Source organism: Paramisgurnus dabryanus, chromosome 9, assembly GCF_030506205.2.
Source record: "Paramisgurnus dabryanus chromosome 9, PD_genome_1.1, whole genome shotgun sequence".
Taxonomy (NCBI): Eukaryota; Metazoa; Chordata; class Actinopteri; order Cypriniformes; family Cobitidae; genus Paramisgurnus; species Paramisgurnus dabryanus.
The window spans coordinates 21,608,453-21,625,618 of record NC_133345.1 but is presented as its reverse complement, the minus strand read 5'-3'; the positions used below and the strand labels follow the sequence as shown (position 1 = coordinate 21,625,618).

Here is a 17,166-nt window from a genome sequence, read left to right as displayed (position 1 = left end):
AAGTATGACTCTCAAAAAGCGACTTGGGACCTGATGTTTGGCTGTTGTTTGACAGAAAATGTGTTTTCCGTAACACTTTATGCACCTCACAAGATTTAATATTTGTTTAAAGCGATGTTTAGTTTTCCTTCTGTCTGAAAGTGCATGTGCATAATGTTCCCTCTCACTTCTGTTTACTGCTTCTTGTACTTGACTTGTTCCTGGCAAACTCAGCCCCCAACTCAACATTCACCATAACATAACACAGCTCCAACTCCACAACTGTTTTTTAGGTCAATGACATGACATGCATATTTTTGTGTCTGGGGGCATTATGTACTTTAAAAATAAAATGATACAGTACATTCATGACGTGTGTCACATTATTCTATTATGCAACATTTAGTTTAAAAACATTTTTTTTTAATAAAAAATGCACATTTTTGTTTGGTTATCTCAAACTTGTAAAATGGCAGGCAGGACAACTGTCCGTACAACTTAGAAGTTAAAGACAAATGCTTTAATTTTGTTTTAAATTTCCTATGAACAAATTTCACCAATATTAGTAGTTGTTGGGATGTTAGGATAATTGAAAAACTTTTGTCCAACAATTTAGATATTCTCAAATGTCAAAGCGGAACTGGAATCATGGGCCTATTGAAAAATTAACAAGTATAAACATAAAACATGATTCAAAACATAAAAACACATCATCCAGTGAACCCCAGGTGGTCTTTATGGTTAAATGAAAGGTTTGTAGATATCTTTCAAATACTGAAAAAAACAGCTACTTTGATTAAATGTCTGTTACACTTTCTATGTCAGATGGTACAACCAGTGATACAACCAATTTAAAACTAGAAAAAAATGCTAATTCCTTGACCACATTTTAATTGTATTTAAAAAGTATATGAATTTGATATCACTGGCAAAAGCTAATACCAGCTTCCAAGTAAAAGTCTGTTAAATGTAAATTCATTGCAGAGGTCAGGTGGTGCAACCAGAAAGTCAAATGGTTAAAAAAACATAAGCTAAATAATTTTAATAAGCTAATAATTCAGATAATGATTTTATTCTATTAATGTTATTGTAGGGGTGTGCGGGGCAAAAACTAACGTGGGGGTTAGTTGTGACTGTTAACATTGTTGCAGGTTGAGCGTTTTGGTTTTCCGGTATTTTTTTCACAATGCCAAAAGACAATCCCCGCAAATTATTGGAAATGTAAAATGTTTATCCAGAGAGTTATTGATGAACGAGTGTTTTGGTGGTATGTAAGTAATTTTTTTCATCATACGTTTTTTTTTTCGGTTTCTAAGTTGGGTGTGTAAGATACCAAATCCAATGCTATGTCATATTAATCAGTGTCTTGTTGACTAAAACATAGCATCATTTGAAATATGTCTGTAGCTCTTAGCAACTTTTTTGGTGGGCTTGAAAATATTTTCACCCAGCGGGGTTAATTGTAACGCTGTGTTACAACTAACCCCTCAGCATTTACGATATGAAAACCACTAACATACGGTAATTCTTGCAGTTGTTTTAAATAGGCTAAACACGAATGATTGCTGGCTGCCAACAAAAAAATTACCTGTCTTATCAAAAATGGTGTGTCAAATTGATTTTTGTTCATATCTTTAATATTGATTAAATAATGTCATGTCAAAGATTAAAATCATAATGAAATGAATGGCTAAAATCAGACTTTGATGCTCATTATCTCAGAATTTGATTTTGAAACTTTACTATGATTATTACAGACCGGGTCACATATAAAAACATTTTTTTGTCATAATTGTACTGCTTTTTCTCACATCCATTTATAATTGAACTATTGTTAGAAAAGGGCTGGATGAATGAATATAGTGTGGATACCTGTCTATTATAGACAGATATATAAACAATATCCACTGTAAGTAAATAGACAAAATAGTATTGAAATATTTGCCTGCAAACTTGATTTTTAGCAAGTGTTACAACTAACCCCCTGCCTGTTACGATTAACCCCACGTATGGGGTAAGTTGTAACGTTTGCACTTCTGTCACGTTTTGTGTAATTGTCCAAGAATGGTAAGTACTAGAAACAAACTTCAAATATTCATTTGTAGCAGAGATGTGTGTGTTGCTTGTATAAAAATATAATTAATCAAATATTTTATGAATGATTGAGGCAAAACCAAAAAGCGTTAGGTTGTGCCCTGCTCTCCCCTACGTTTAAAAAAAATATTATTGTTCTTAAAATGATAGTTTTCAAATGTTAGTTTTATGGTAGTTGTTTCACACTTAAAAAAACAATAATATCAAATAGTTATTTTCTACCACAAAAGAAGCAGTAAAATAATCATAATAAGTATATCAACCCATGACACAGGTGTGAGATCAACACACCCATTTAATAAGAGTAACTAATAATGCATTAGAAGAACCATGGCCTGCAAAGTTTTAGGGAGTGTCTGCTGCATTTAAATGCAGGTTTGAGTCCCTTAAATTATGTGTACAGAATAAATGAGTCACTCATGAAATAGTGTTGCTTGATGTAGCATATTGATAACTATGGTTACGCCCCTGCCGTCTCGCAGCTATAAACATGTGTAATGTATACAGCACATAGTAAAATATACACTGTAAAATATTGTGATCAATAAGTCATGACAAGTTATGTTTTTACATTCCTTTCAGTCATCAGTTTGAGTTAAGCAATTTCAACTTCTTACGTTCCAGCAACCAATCACTAGTCAAGATTTAAAATATTAAGTTGAAATGACTTGTACAGCCAATTTGATTATACCTCCAAAATTTTGTAGTTTATCAGTTAAAGTATATAGGTGTCAAACCACATCTCCACTGTGTATTTGGCCTTTGAAACCAGTTATAGTCTGGAATAAATTGACTGTTGGCTGAACTTTGCCATTCCCTAATCTAAGTCACAGTATTTTCTGCGTGCTTATTTGCATGTTTCATTGTGTGATGACAGGAAGGAGGAGACAGAAAGTAATAAGTGAAACTGATTGGTAACGGAGCCCTGTTGAATGTTTCTTCTGTTTTTCTTAGTTATTCAAGACAGCATCCATTTGTGAAGTAGCATGTTGATGAGGAACTCATTCCAGGAACCAAATTCTTCTTTAGAAAATACAATGTTATTCATGTGTAAGAAAGAACAACCTCATCTGTTCAGAGTAATACATAAATAAACAGAATTGAAAAAAAGTTAAAACAATAGATCCTCAGTGGTATTTTAAAATATTTTGACAAGGAGGGATTTTATACTTTTAATCCCAAAACATAATCCTGAGATTTTATAGGTCAAAAAGAAATTGAAATCTACTTTTTTACACTTTTTTTCTTTCTAGCATGCATATGATGAACATTTCTGTCTTGTGTAAAGTGTGAGGGTAAAACTTTTATTAAACATTTCAGATACACTATTTTTGTTAACATTAAAGGAATAGTAAAATTTTTTTAAAGAAAAATCCAGATAATTTACTCACCACCATCTCATCCAAAATATTGATGTCTGTCTTTGTTCAGTCGAGAAGAAATTATGTTTTTTGAGGAAAACATTGCAGGATTTTTCTCATTTTAATGGACTTTAATAGAGCCCAACATTTAATACTTAACTCAACACTTAACAGTTTTTTTTTCAACTGAGTTTCAAAGGACTCTAAATGATCCCAAATGAGGCATAAGGGTCTTATCTAGCGAAACGATTGTCATTTTTGACAAGAAAAATAAAAAATATGCACTTGTAAACCACAACTTCTCGTCAAGATCCGGTCGTGATGCGCCAGCGTGACCCCACGCAATACGTCAAGAGGTCACAGAGGACGAACGCGAAACTCTGCCCCAGTGTTTACAAGTGTGTTGAAGGGGACCGTTCCTACGTTGTTGTATGTCAACTGATACTAATTAATTTCTTGGTGTCAGTTTATTTTTTACAATGGTCCGCAAATGTGCGTTTTATATGTAACACATGACCTCCCTACGTCACTACGCAGGACCGGACCTAGACGAAAATTTGTGGTTTAAAAGAGCTTTTTTTTCTTATCAAAAATGACAATCGTTTCGCTAGATAAGACCCTTATGCCTCATTTGGGATCATTTAGAGTCCTTTGAAACTCTGTTGAAAAAAACTGTTAAGTGTTGAGTTAAGTATTAAATGTTGGGCTCTATTAAAGTCCATTAAAATGAGAAAAATCCTGCAATGTTTTCCTCAAAAAACATAATTTCTTCTAAGTAAATTATCTGGATTTTTCTTTTAAGAAAATTGAATATTCCTTTAATAAATGCATGGGTTAACATGAGCTAAAAACAAACAATAAATCTACAGCGTTTATACATTTTGTGTTAATGTTAATTAAAGCCGGTACAATTGATAATATCAGTTCATTGTTCTTTAACTAACGTTAAAAGTAACCATTTTTGATATTACTAATATCTTTCAATGACGCTTAGATGAATTGTTCCAGTCTAACTCTGTGGTTTTCTGCCAGAATAAACCTTAAAGCAGACCAGACTTTACGGTAATTGTGAAATGTCGGCTATGCGGAAGTAGCTAGTATAATTTGCCTTGGTCAAGAGGATGTAAAGCGTGTTATCGCAATGCTCAGGACAGGATCGTCTTTGTGAGATGACATTAATTATCTTCACTATAGCATGATACACGTCAGAATACACGTCAGAGCCCCTGACCCCTCGCCACTTCCCAGTCCTGCTTACAAAAGATAAAGATAATGGAACGGCCAATTGAGGTACATGTGGTGGCCCTGGAATTAACTGTTGCAAGGTAACAGACACAGCAGAGCAGTGGTCTCTCTCAGGGCTAAATGGGACATCTGAGAGCCAGAATGTACAGATTATAGGTTAAAGATTTTGTCTAGTGAATAGATTTTCTGTGCATATGCACACACAAGTGACATTTAAAGGAAAAACACAATCCCAGTTTTTTCACAACCAAAATAAGCTTTTATATACTATAGCTTGTATGCCTATAACGGATAGCCTTGGGCTGGAAATGTAAACATTGAAGTCAGTTGATTGCAGATAGGACTGACCCATGAAATGGACAATTTAGACCTCTTATATAACCATTATGCCCTTGAGCAGGTTGCTGCACACAGATTGGCTCTGCAGTTATTATGTTACAAGAAGCTTCAGATGAAAAGGTCTGATACTGTAAATGACCAGAAATCATAGCAAGCCTCTAAAACTGCTGGCTAAATGACAAATCAAATAAGCAAATGTGTGATTTGTTTGAGTGCGTACAAAGTATTATGACATTTTTAAAATTCACGTCTAAACGTTTCACTGCATTGTAAACGGTTATTTAGTTTGTAATATTAAACCTTACAGAAGAAAAACATTTGCACTTGTAATCTCAGATAAATGTGAGCCTTGTCTTGATATGAGATTAAAAGCATCAAAGTTTGATGCGCAATGTTTGGCATAATCTTACTCATAAATATAACCTTCATATCTTTAATATTGACTATGTTCTTGACAATATACAGAGTGATTTTATGTGGAAAACATTAAATCATCAATAATGACTTTAGTTGGGTCACTAATAACAATTAAGTGAAAATATAACTTAATTCGAACCTGCCGACTTCGGGCCAAATCTAGTGCAGATCTGGCCCTGAGTCCTCGCCTGTCTGGCAATTGGGCACATTTAAACTGACAGATACGTCATAGACGAGCTATTGAAATTAGCAGGCATACAACATTGTTCTTTTGTGCTGTTTCATGTTTTTCTCACGCTTCAAATTGAGAAAAATCTCCTGCATCAGGAAACAAAGATAATGTTTTCCTGGACTGTGTTTTTATAGCTGGTTTCAATACTTTCTTATGTTTTCTAAGCGAAGGCTGTATTTGACTTCTCACCATCTCAAGGCCACCCAGCTTACTACTTCATATGCATAATTATGCATGGCACCAAACCAAATGCGGGAAGTAGGCGACCTGTTTAACCAGATACTATCATATTAATAAACACTCAAGAGTGAATACATTCATTGATCTGTGAGAAAACACAGAAATTGAAATAGGAGAGCCATTGCTTGTGACGGCCGGTCTGGTGAGTGCGTCACAAGATTGTCCTCTCTGAAAGCGTAGCCGGGTGGATCGTCTGAAGGAACAGAGCTGAGAGGACAGACTCGCAGTAGAATACATAATGCCGCACGATGCACCCATGCTCACATGCACAGGCACACACTCTAAAGCAATGAGTCAGACTGAGACGTCAGATCACCGTCACTGGTCCTTGGCATCACCAAATCCATCACAAGCTAACCTTTGATATATACACACACAAACACACACTAATGGAATCTTGAAGCAATACAAATATTTTCGAATGGATATTCCTGGTCGCATCAAAGATATCTTTCTGTTGCTTACAAGTCATGCTAGTAAAAAGGAATTCTGGTGACTAATCTCTTCAACCTGGTAAACCTTAATTACGGTAATGATCTCAAAAGCCTCTGGTGAAAGCTGGTCTCTGGAGGTCTTGGCAATAAATGCAAGCTGCCAACGTTGATTGACCAGCCATCAGGTTTGGTTGAATCTTGCATATTGGATCCATGTCCCTTTAAAAGTTGGCCCTGCAGGTCCAATACTTAAAGAATTTAGAAACCAAAGGTCAAACTAATAAGACAACTATAATTAACCTCCTAAATCTACAAGTTCCTCCTGACACACCCCCACTCTTAATGCCTGTGTAAAGATCTGGATGTGGAGACAACAGTCAGTCCAGACCACATGGATGGGATGGAGAAGAGGCTCAGCCTCGTATAAAAGCCATTTATGAGCTATTTAATGGTTGGGTGCAGAGAATTCCGTTTTTTTATTTGAAGTGCATGCGTCCTGCATGGTGCATATTAACTTGAGTTATAGGAAATGTGCCAGAAACTCTAAAGCTATGTTTAACATTGATCCTTAACTCATAGGGCCCTATTTTAACGATCTGAAACGCAAGTGCGAAGCACAACGCGCAAGTGAGTTTGTTGGCGGATCTTGGGCGCTATTGCTATTTTCCCGGCGTGAGAAATAACTCTTGCGCCGGGCGCAAATCAATAAGGGGTTGGTCTGAAGTAGGTTCATTATTCATAGGTGTGGTTTGGGCGTAACGTCAAATAAACCAATCAGAACGTCATCCAACATTCCCTTTAAACGCAAGGGCGCAAGTTCCATGGCGGGTTGCTATTATTATGACGGATTTACCAGGCGCACGCCAGGAGCGGTTCACAGCCGAGGAGACCCACGTTCTTGTAAGAGCAGTCAAAGACAGAGAAGTTATTTTGTATGGGGATAGGAGAAACCTGCCCAAATCAGCCTAGGTTAAACAGGCGTGAGAGGAAATAGCCACAATTGTCTCATCAGCTGGCATCCCCATCGTTGCGCCAAGCGCTACAATGATGTCAGGAGACGGGGGAATCCCAAGCTTGCCAGCATAAATCGGGCACGCCTTGTAACGGGAGGTGGATCTGCCTCTATACAGGACCTGACGCCAGCAGAGGACATCGCTGCATCCACCCCTACCGCTGAAAGGGTTTGGGGGCTTTGAAATCAGACCCAAGAAACGCAAGCAAGGTCTAACCCCAAAGTACTCTTACAAATCAAGTTCATATACATTAAGGTTTCTTATGAAAACATTGTAATTATTATTTACATAAAATAAACGTAATAAAGCCAAACAACAAACTTATGAAAATATTTTAATCATTATTTGCATGAGAATTTATTAACGCAGCCACACAATAAATAAAAACTATCACCACAATGCTCACCACTATGATTCCCCTTATCTCGTGTATTAATATTTTTTAGTGTAACAATGTATGATTTGCAAAAATAACTGTTGCATCTGTGTAGATTAGATGCACCACTGACTTTAAACTTTTTTTTTCTGGTCAGTGGCGCAATTGTTTTTTGAAACTGCAAAATAGCATCAGGGATGGTTTGCGCCGGAACAAGCCTCTTTTTTTGCGCTGAACCGCCCAGGGAGCGCAAGTTCATTCCCTAGTTTGCCGACGTGCATCTGTGGAGGGAAAAACCCGCTGTGCGCCGGTGCAAAATACGAATGATACATGCGTCACTGACAAAGTCAATTGCGCTGGGTGCAAGATAGGGCCCATAGGTTTTAAGTCGAAATGTTAAATTCAGAAGCAGAATTTAGTGTTCCCAATAGCTTGCATTTTTAATACTGTTTTTTGTGTGACTAATTATTTTTTTTGGAATGTTTTTGTAAGCAAAACCAATTTTTTTGTGATTTAATGAAATGCATCTCCTTCATATTGGCATTAAATGATGCCAGTAAATGCAAGATGTGCTTTATCTTCACTCTTGCTGAATACTAAAAGGTCTTTTCTCCAGATACTTAGGGATAGAAACAGGTTGTATTGTTACCCTGCCTGAGACAGACTTATGTCCAGCCTTGTGAGGAAGAGATGATTCATTTAATTTAGTGACATAACGCACATTTGTCTGTTTTTCTCTCATTCTTTCTATTTGAACATTATTTCACAGTACGTCCTCTTCGAGAACTGAATACAATAGTGGGAACAAATTGGAAGTCTGTCAGTACTGCATAAAAGGCTTTAGAGTAATGGAACATTATATATTAAATTATATATTTAACCCTGGAGAACCCACGGGTGAAATTTGGCCAATGTTAATTGATACTAAGAGAATGGTTCTTGGGTTCTCCAGGGTTAAACTTAACCTTTATTAAACTTTAGCTTACGGAAACAAATAAAAAGGCGTCTATCTTTTACACTAGTAAGAAACTCAAGTATCAATCCTAACAAATTTTTTTTTTATCTTGAGTACTATCTTCTGTTTGTCATTAAGGTGACATCATTTGACTAAGCAAAGGAACATGAGAATTGACTTATCTTGGTACTTGAAAAATGAGCCCTCTGTGTCAATTCACATTTCCAAACAGATTCTATAAACAGAACGATAAAATGTAATGAAACTAGAACATTGTTTAAAGCGCGAATTGCAAATGTGGTGTTGTCTGTATAGGAAAAACGTGTAATTTCAAATGGCAAAAGGTAATACAAAAATATTATATGCTTTCAAATAGTCATCAGTGTTGGGGGTAACGCATTACAAGTAACGTGCATTACGTAATAATATTTCTTTTCTAAAGTAACGAGTAAAATAATGCATTACTTTAATGTACACATTAATATTTGAGTTATTTTTTTTAAAAAGTAATGCGAGTTACTTTTCAGTTTAATTAATTAGAAAAAAATTATTAATAAAAAATTACTGAATTAAACTGAATGTAGTCACGTTTGAGGAACAGTTTGAGTCAGAAAACAGAGATGGCAGGCCAGAGCTTGACATTTTTGCGATGGAAATATGCAATATCTGAATGCAGTACTTCTCAGTCATAAAACTGAAAGAGATCAAGCCTCAGCCAAGTAAGAATAAGTAACGCAAAAGTAACTTAAAAGCAATGCATGTATTACTTTCCATGAAAAGTAACTAAGTAATGCATTTAGTTACTTTTTTGAAGAGTAGGCTACCTTAATATTGTAATGCATTATTTTTAAAAGTAACTTTCCCCAACACTGATAGTCATTGGTAATACTCTGCTATTTATTGTGAAAAAAGAGATAGCCCTGCCCCAAACTCACACCATTGGTTAAGCCAGTTTAGGTAGTGTGTGAACGCAGCCTATGAGTGTTGTTTTGATAGAGCCATAACGCAATGTTTACATTTAAAGCGGAGTCAACCTCCAAATGACTAGCTTATAACTGTCTGTGTATTTAAGGCTGAGACACAAGTATTATAACATACTGCCTACTACATACTGTACATATCACTTTTAAATGCACACTAGAAACTGACTGAGTGTATGTTTAAGGTCTGTATTTAAAGGCAATATACACTATGTCAGTCTATTGTTGCACTGTCAACTAATAACTACATTACTGTTTAAACAAAATAAGTCACACTGCAGAATTACAGCAGTGGAAAAAGTAGCTGTTGCAAAGTACAACAGTCAAGTCAAAGCCTGTCCCTGTTTGTTTTTCTTCTGTTGTGGTTTGCTCCATTTGGTCACATGTCACTATGAAATTTGACAGATGTATACTGTATTCAAAGCCTCCATCATCCATCTATGTCCCTGATCTATGATTACTATGTAATCAGCCCTTGAGGAAACCTTTACGACTGGCAGTGCAAACACACACACCAATCCAGCAGTAAAGGCTCATAAAACAGGCAGTGGAGCTGGCGCCGGTGGCCGCGGGGCTAAGATTGGGTTCATTTTAAAGGGCTGAAGAAGACTGCTCTACATTATATGAGCACATCAGAAGTCCTCTCCCTGAGGCACTGCGCACTTTACCGCCTTGATCCCTGCTGTTTACACCCTTAATGCCTTGACAGAAGCAGGAAATAAAAACAAACAATACTGTAAACGTCTTACAAGCACACAGTCATTGTTGTTTAATAGGTGGACTTGATAAATGTCTGTGACTTTGTAGTAAATATTTAATAGTACTACAGTTACGGGAAACACTTGTGCGATCCCCGCTCAAGTTGTCAGCAAATGTTTGTTTTTGATGCTGGTCGTCATTTCAGATCTTGATGTGCTGGTGGCCCAACTAAACTTCAACTAGCCTAAATGTTGTTATTGGTAAACCAGCTCTATATAAAAGATCATGCTGGTCTAAGCCAGCTGAAGTAAAATTTCTGTCTGCATTGTAAAAAATAAAAAGTTGAGTAAACTTAAAGGGGACAGAGAATGAAAAACCATTTTTACCTTGGCTTTGTTGAATAATGGTAGTCTACCCACATTCACAAACATACAAAAAGTGCTAAACATGCTAAACATCTCGGTCTCATAGAAATTCCTCTTTTAGAAATGTCAGCCAGAAAACGGCCCAATCTGAAAAACTGATGCTTATGAAATCACAGGCATCTCACTGCCCCTCCACTTTAAAATAATTGGCTACATTTTTTGAGTGACAATTTGAAATTTGACGGTTGTATTCCACTCAGAAAATATTCTTTCATCTATTGCATTTAGTAAAATTTACATGCAAAAACCAGATACAAAAACCATCCCAAAGTAGGGAATCCCTTGATGGTAGAAATGCCAAAAATGGCGTCACTAAATAGTAAATACCTTTGAATGCTCATAATCCAGTGCTCACTATTTTATTAACAAACTTTGAGCTTTTGGTCCCCTTAGCTTGAAATATTAAGTCGGCCATATGTCTTAAAATTTCACTTTAATTATTATTTTTTATATTTTCTTGTCCTAAATAAGTAAGTGAAATAAACAGAGTTTTATTAACAAAGTGTATAAGTTGGATTTTTACAGTGTGGCTTGTGTGATGTACCCACATCTTCACAGTGGAAGTATTACAGCCAAACTATATGCTGTAGTGAGTTGTGTGTTATACCGCGCTTTAAGAAAACCCTGTGTCCTCCCTCTCGGTGCTGGCAAACATATGTTGTAGTAGAAAGCAGCATGTACAGAGATAGGTTATTACCATGGAAACCACTTAAGGGCATTTCCATCATTTAAACTGACTTGTATGATAAAACGGCCCCTATGACGTCAGAGACCCGACTGTTTATCCTTTTTTTTGTTCTTCCTCCTTCCTCTATTAGTTCTTGCTCTGCTCATTTAGACTGACAAGGTGACTGGCTGACAGATGAGCACCATGAGTCAGCAAGCGCTTAGTGCCTTAACCACCAAACGGAGCGGATATGTCCCAGCAAGATGACAACGAGACATTGATTTTTACCCCGACTGAATCCACAACTATTTTTGGCAGCAATTATACACAAGTCAAAGAAATAAATAGTTCTGTGGTAGTTCTGTTCAATTATTTGTAAATGTGCCTAAGCAAACACGTACTGCAGTACTGAGGAGTGTAAAAAATCTTACCAGATACCAGGTTGGGTATTTACGAAGCATCTTTCTTTTCCTGTAAAAATAATTTATTTATATTAAAATTTAACGCTGCTTTGTGATTTAACATTCTGCTATAAAGTACTCTCTCTGTATTTCACATAATAAAGTCAGTTTTGAAGGACATAAGACGGAGCACAAGGACAGAATTTGAACTGAAAAGTGTTTATTACTTTATAGAGATACCTTTAATATTTCTAAATATAGATGCATGTCTAGATGCATTCATGACGTGACTTTGTGAAACAATGCATAAAAATATGAATATGACCAGAGTCCTGCCACCTTTAATAGCCCTCCTGATGTTAGCACACGTCACCTGAAACGCTCATCTGTTCTCCCACACTGCTCCCCTGTCTCGTTTCTATAGCAACTGCTAATGCTCCGACCCCTCCTTGTTTGAGTAACTATCACAGTGTCTAACCAAAGCAGTCTCTGAAAACTCCACACCATCCGCTGTGCACAACCACAACTGCTGTTTTTAAACAGGCTGGCCTACATCTAAAACGAGTACCAGTAAATGCCTCGACGGGAATCAGAGCAGGCATGACGCCTTACTGAGGTCTCAACTTGTGAAAGTTCAGGCATTTTTTTAATTAAGCGAAGTGACACAGCGACACATCGTCTAACTGGTTTTGCAAACGGTGGTTGGGCTTGTACACAGTTATGCACATTTTGTTCTTGTAAAAGGTTTACTGTATTTTAGATCTTGAGGTCAAATAGACCTGATAAAGTTATTAACTATAGTTTCTAGAGTTGCAAAACACAAAGAGAAAGCAATGTTAGTGCTATGTTGGGTTGTCCAATGCAAAATCTGGGTCTTTAAAAGCAAAATCAATTGAAAGCTGCTAGTACATTGACGGTGAGCGTCAGAGAGGAGACTAAAGTTTTATTGGTGGGCTTGGTTGTTAATAAGTTCCAAAACCTCTTCAATTTAGGTTCCTCTGTGCTAAAATCTGCCTCTTAGGACCCATCAGCCCTGGGGGTTTATACATGGGCCCTTTACAACACCCTTCCTTCCTGCCACTGAAACTTCTCTTGTTTCAAGTCCTTAGGGCTTCATCAAAAACTCAGATTTCCTATTAAATCCTGGCTGAAACATAGGTATGTGCAATGGACCATGGGAATTATGAAATATCTGATTTATCAGCTGGGAGCTTTAAACAGATTAACCCTGATTTGAAAACAATACAAACTGGGACTTAGTTGTTCAATCACACTTTTGAAATATTTAGACCTGGTAAGTTTCAAATGCAGGGGAAAATAATGCTTTCATAAAAATTCATGACATTTAATCTATGTGGTTTATTGTTCTCTTTTCTGAAACTGTAAACTTGTCTGACCTTTATAAATGTACATGTATCCTGTTTGCATTAATATAAGTGTAATGAATCTAAAGAGAAGAACAGAAATCAATTGTAAAGATGTTAGCAAAAACGTGCATTAGATCACAAATCCATATATTAATGGTCTCTAAAAACGTGTCAATGCATGTGATAGCCCTGCCTTCTCGAAAGCTTCATCTGTCAGAAAATACAGCTCGCAGGTGGAAGCAGCAATCTAATTAATTTGAAAAAATGACTCAAGTCTCCACAAAGCAAATGTATTACCTATTTCGGCCAGCAAATGACTCACCGGTGAGGTGGGGGTCCGTCACTTAATTTGGTTTATCAAGCCGATCACAGTTTAGACATGAAACACCTACACTGGGAAACAAATTAGCATTATCACAATACCTTTATTAATCCGACTGTTGACTTGAACCCATGATAAAAGTGACATCACCCGGACCTCCAAACCTTAATTGGTCGAGCCCAGGGGAAGTCCAATTCCTGCCATGTTTCTGATGGGGATGCTGTGAGTATACAATGCAAGCTTATTATCTGCCATATAAAAAGCTTTTTCGTCTATACGACTAAGACATGCTTTTAAATGTACCAGGGGAGCACTTTGGGAAAAGATTACATGTCACGTCATATAGTGATCTCTGGAGACAAACATGCGTAGGCGACTTTGATGATGAAAAAATACTTAATAAAAGTGCATAGACTTTGTTCTAGCATTAGACCTTTCACATGCTTATGAAAATCTAGTGGGAGTTATCGCTAAATTCTTCTATTTCTCAATAAGCTTTGTAACCGTACATTATGAGACTTAATAGCATTACTTAGTAATTTGGTTAATGTTAGTCAGACTATTATTTTTTTGTTGAACAGCCCAGTGTTTTGTTTTGAAGTCACAACACAGAACTAACTGATCGACTTATTAAATGTAAATGTTTACTTATATTTCAATTTTACTGTTTTTTTTAATTTATACATTTTTATTTGTGCTAATGAAACTCTTTTACTTGTATTTGATGAGGATGTGCTATTATATATATCAATCTGTCTTTCTACAGCAGATAAAAAGAGTTGTTTTGTTATACATATATGGATCAGTCACACAACAACAATGATGGTAGTTTCAGGTGATGGACTCTTTTTAGACGATGATGAACGTACACACTAACTTCCACACAAAGGAACCGAAATAGACACTGACAAAGAGGAATAAAATATGTCATAATGGCTGCATGTCAATGGTAAGCACAGTTTTCTGCATTCATTGCGTAGACTGTTTTCCTTATTGCATAACAGAGGAGACCGGGGATAGTTGTCACACTAGGAAGTTGTGACTAATAATGACTCAATGTCCAATGATACAAATGTGTCGTCTCTAGATGTGGCCTGTATTTATCTTAAAGGGCAGGGCAAGGGTGCCTAGAAGGTTCTTTGTCAGGATGTATGGTTCTATAAAGAACATTTAAAGAGCACCCATTTCATTGCTAAAAAACAAAGTTATTTTGTATATTTGGTATAATACAATGTGTTTGCGTGGTTTATGGTTAAAAAAACACATTATTTTCCACATACCGTACATTTTTGTAGCTCCAGATTTCACTTTTTTTCTGAAACACACAGATTTTGTACAAAACTGTCCTTGATTGGCCAGTTGTACTTTGTAATTGGCCTAAATACCTCTGACATCAGCCGGAAATGTGAAGCTCCTTACCATGTTTGAAAGATTTGGTTGCTAACAGGAGTTAACTTACAGGGGTGCGTTTCCCAAACAATAAAGTAACTCGTTGCTGAACGACCATAGTACGATGCATCGTTGGAGAAATGAACTACCTTGTCACGACTGTTTCCCGAAAGCATAGTAACTTTGTCGCACATTCGTCGTTTAAACAATGTTGGTTTAACAACATAGTTGATGATGTCATGAAGTACTAATTAATCTGCGCAAATCGATTTAATGTCAGATTATTGATGTAAATAAAATATATTGCATCGGAAGACTGATTTTGTTATCGTGATTTAGTTATCTATCTGTTTATTTTCAAGATATTTAATTCACGTGCAAGTTCCCTGTTACGTCACTCCTCCCAGGGATTCCCCAGGGTCTTAAAGCTCGTAGTCTGTGCATATGCGCACTTTTCAAATGCAGCGCTTTCATTCTGTTTACAAATTTAAAGATGTAAAATAAAATTGTAATATATTTTGAATGATGGATATAAACTGTACTACGTTTTTTGCTTATTTTGTTCAAAAGCATGATCAACGTAAGTCTACATATGATAATAACAAGGAACGATGCTTCTAACGACAGATCAAGAGCTGTTCCAACGACACAAGTTAGCGATGGAGTTTGCGAATGTTCGTTTGAACGATGGTTTCGGGAAACACCAAATCGTTGAACGATGTTAGTAACGATGGAACTTACGATGTTCGTTGGCTAATGATGCTTATGGGAAATGCCCCCCCCCAGGCTGTGAGTCCAAGCGGGAGGAATTATGATAATGTCGGTCTTATCACCAATCCCAGGAACTAAACGGTTGCTTACAATCTGTGTGTCTGTTGTATTCCAAGAAAAGAGATTTACACTGGAGACGATAACTTGCGTCATCGTTTACTTTTGGGTTTGTACCTTTTGCACATCGTTAATACGTAAGTACTAATACACACTTACACACAAAAGGAAATTTTAAATCGTAAATCTGATAATTGGTGCTCTTTAAAGTGCCAGTAAACCAGAAACTGCAATTGAGGAATATCACGTGATGAAAGTAGTAGGTGTGGTTTGTATCTTCCACTGTGTTTTGATTGGATATAGAAAAGTATGCCTTTCATTCAGAAATGGAACTGGCAGCAGACTGACAGTTGGAGGGGGCGGAGTTAACAGATGCTCCCGCACAACCCATCTAACTGAGGTCATTAGAGAATGTTCGTCACAAAAGACCAAAAGTACATTTTCAGATTTTTGATTGAAGATTTTTAATTTTTTTTTAAATATAAAAATAATGACTTACACAGATATACTGTATATTGCTTTTATAAACATTGCACTATTACATTAAAAAAATAAGAATTTGAATGTCAACAAAACAAGAAAGTTTCGTCAGACTATAAAAATAGAGATAGAAATTGGTCTTTATGGAAGTAAAAATATTTGGCAACCCTTTCTGGCACCATTATTTGAGTATTTTTCACAAAGTGTACGGTGGAGGAAAAGTACCACGTGAGTTTCAATATCTATTGGCCAAAACAGTGTTTCACATTTTTGTACATTATCTTTTCACATCTTTGTAGAAGTGTTTTATGTGTCACAAACATTCAACCCGACAACCCTATGTATTTTTTAAAACCCTACAAAGACAGCAACGACAGAGTGGCTCAGGATGAGCAGAAGTGCTTGACCGTGTCTCATAGTTACAGGAAGTCATTCTCTGTGTTAAACTACTGCTGAAATCAAATACACTGCAGCTCTTTCTCACTTAATGACCATGCGCTGTCTGTGTGCTATCCCATCCAGTCTGGTGCCATGTTACATAACATCTCTACTTTGACCTCTTGAGAAATTAGGGGAGGTGACAACTTTGGCCAGATCTGATTAGTCAACATGTTATTATACTTTATGCTCTGCTCTATTTTTTGCTCAGCATTTATTTACCTTTGACCTAACAGAAAGTTATATTTACAGTGGCTTATGTCTGTTGTCTATTGTCATACAAGCTATTCTGTCTGTGTGGAGTGATGCCATTCATTTGAATGCAGGCATTGTTTCCCCTGTATTAGCTACTGTACGGAGAGAGTTCAAATGAAAGCTAACCATAGCCTAAAGTGTTGCGCTAAGCCAACAGATCAATTACTCACACGATGTACCTCAGATGAACTTTCTTTTATATTCAGTGGGAAAAATGAAATCAAACACAA

The 17,166-nt window shown here is 36.5% G+C and overlaps 1 protein-coding gene across 1 annotated transcript in view; it reads left to right on the top strand.

Moving 5' to 3' along the window:
- fkbp16 (FKBP prolyl isomerase 16) overlaps nucleotides 1–17,166 on the top strand; it is a 45,190-nt gene that overhangs the window by 14,805 nt on the left and 13,219 nt on the right. The gene's annotated exons all lie outside the window — the stretch shown is intronic.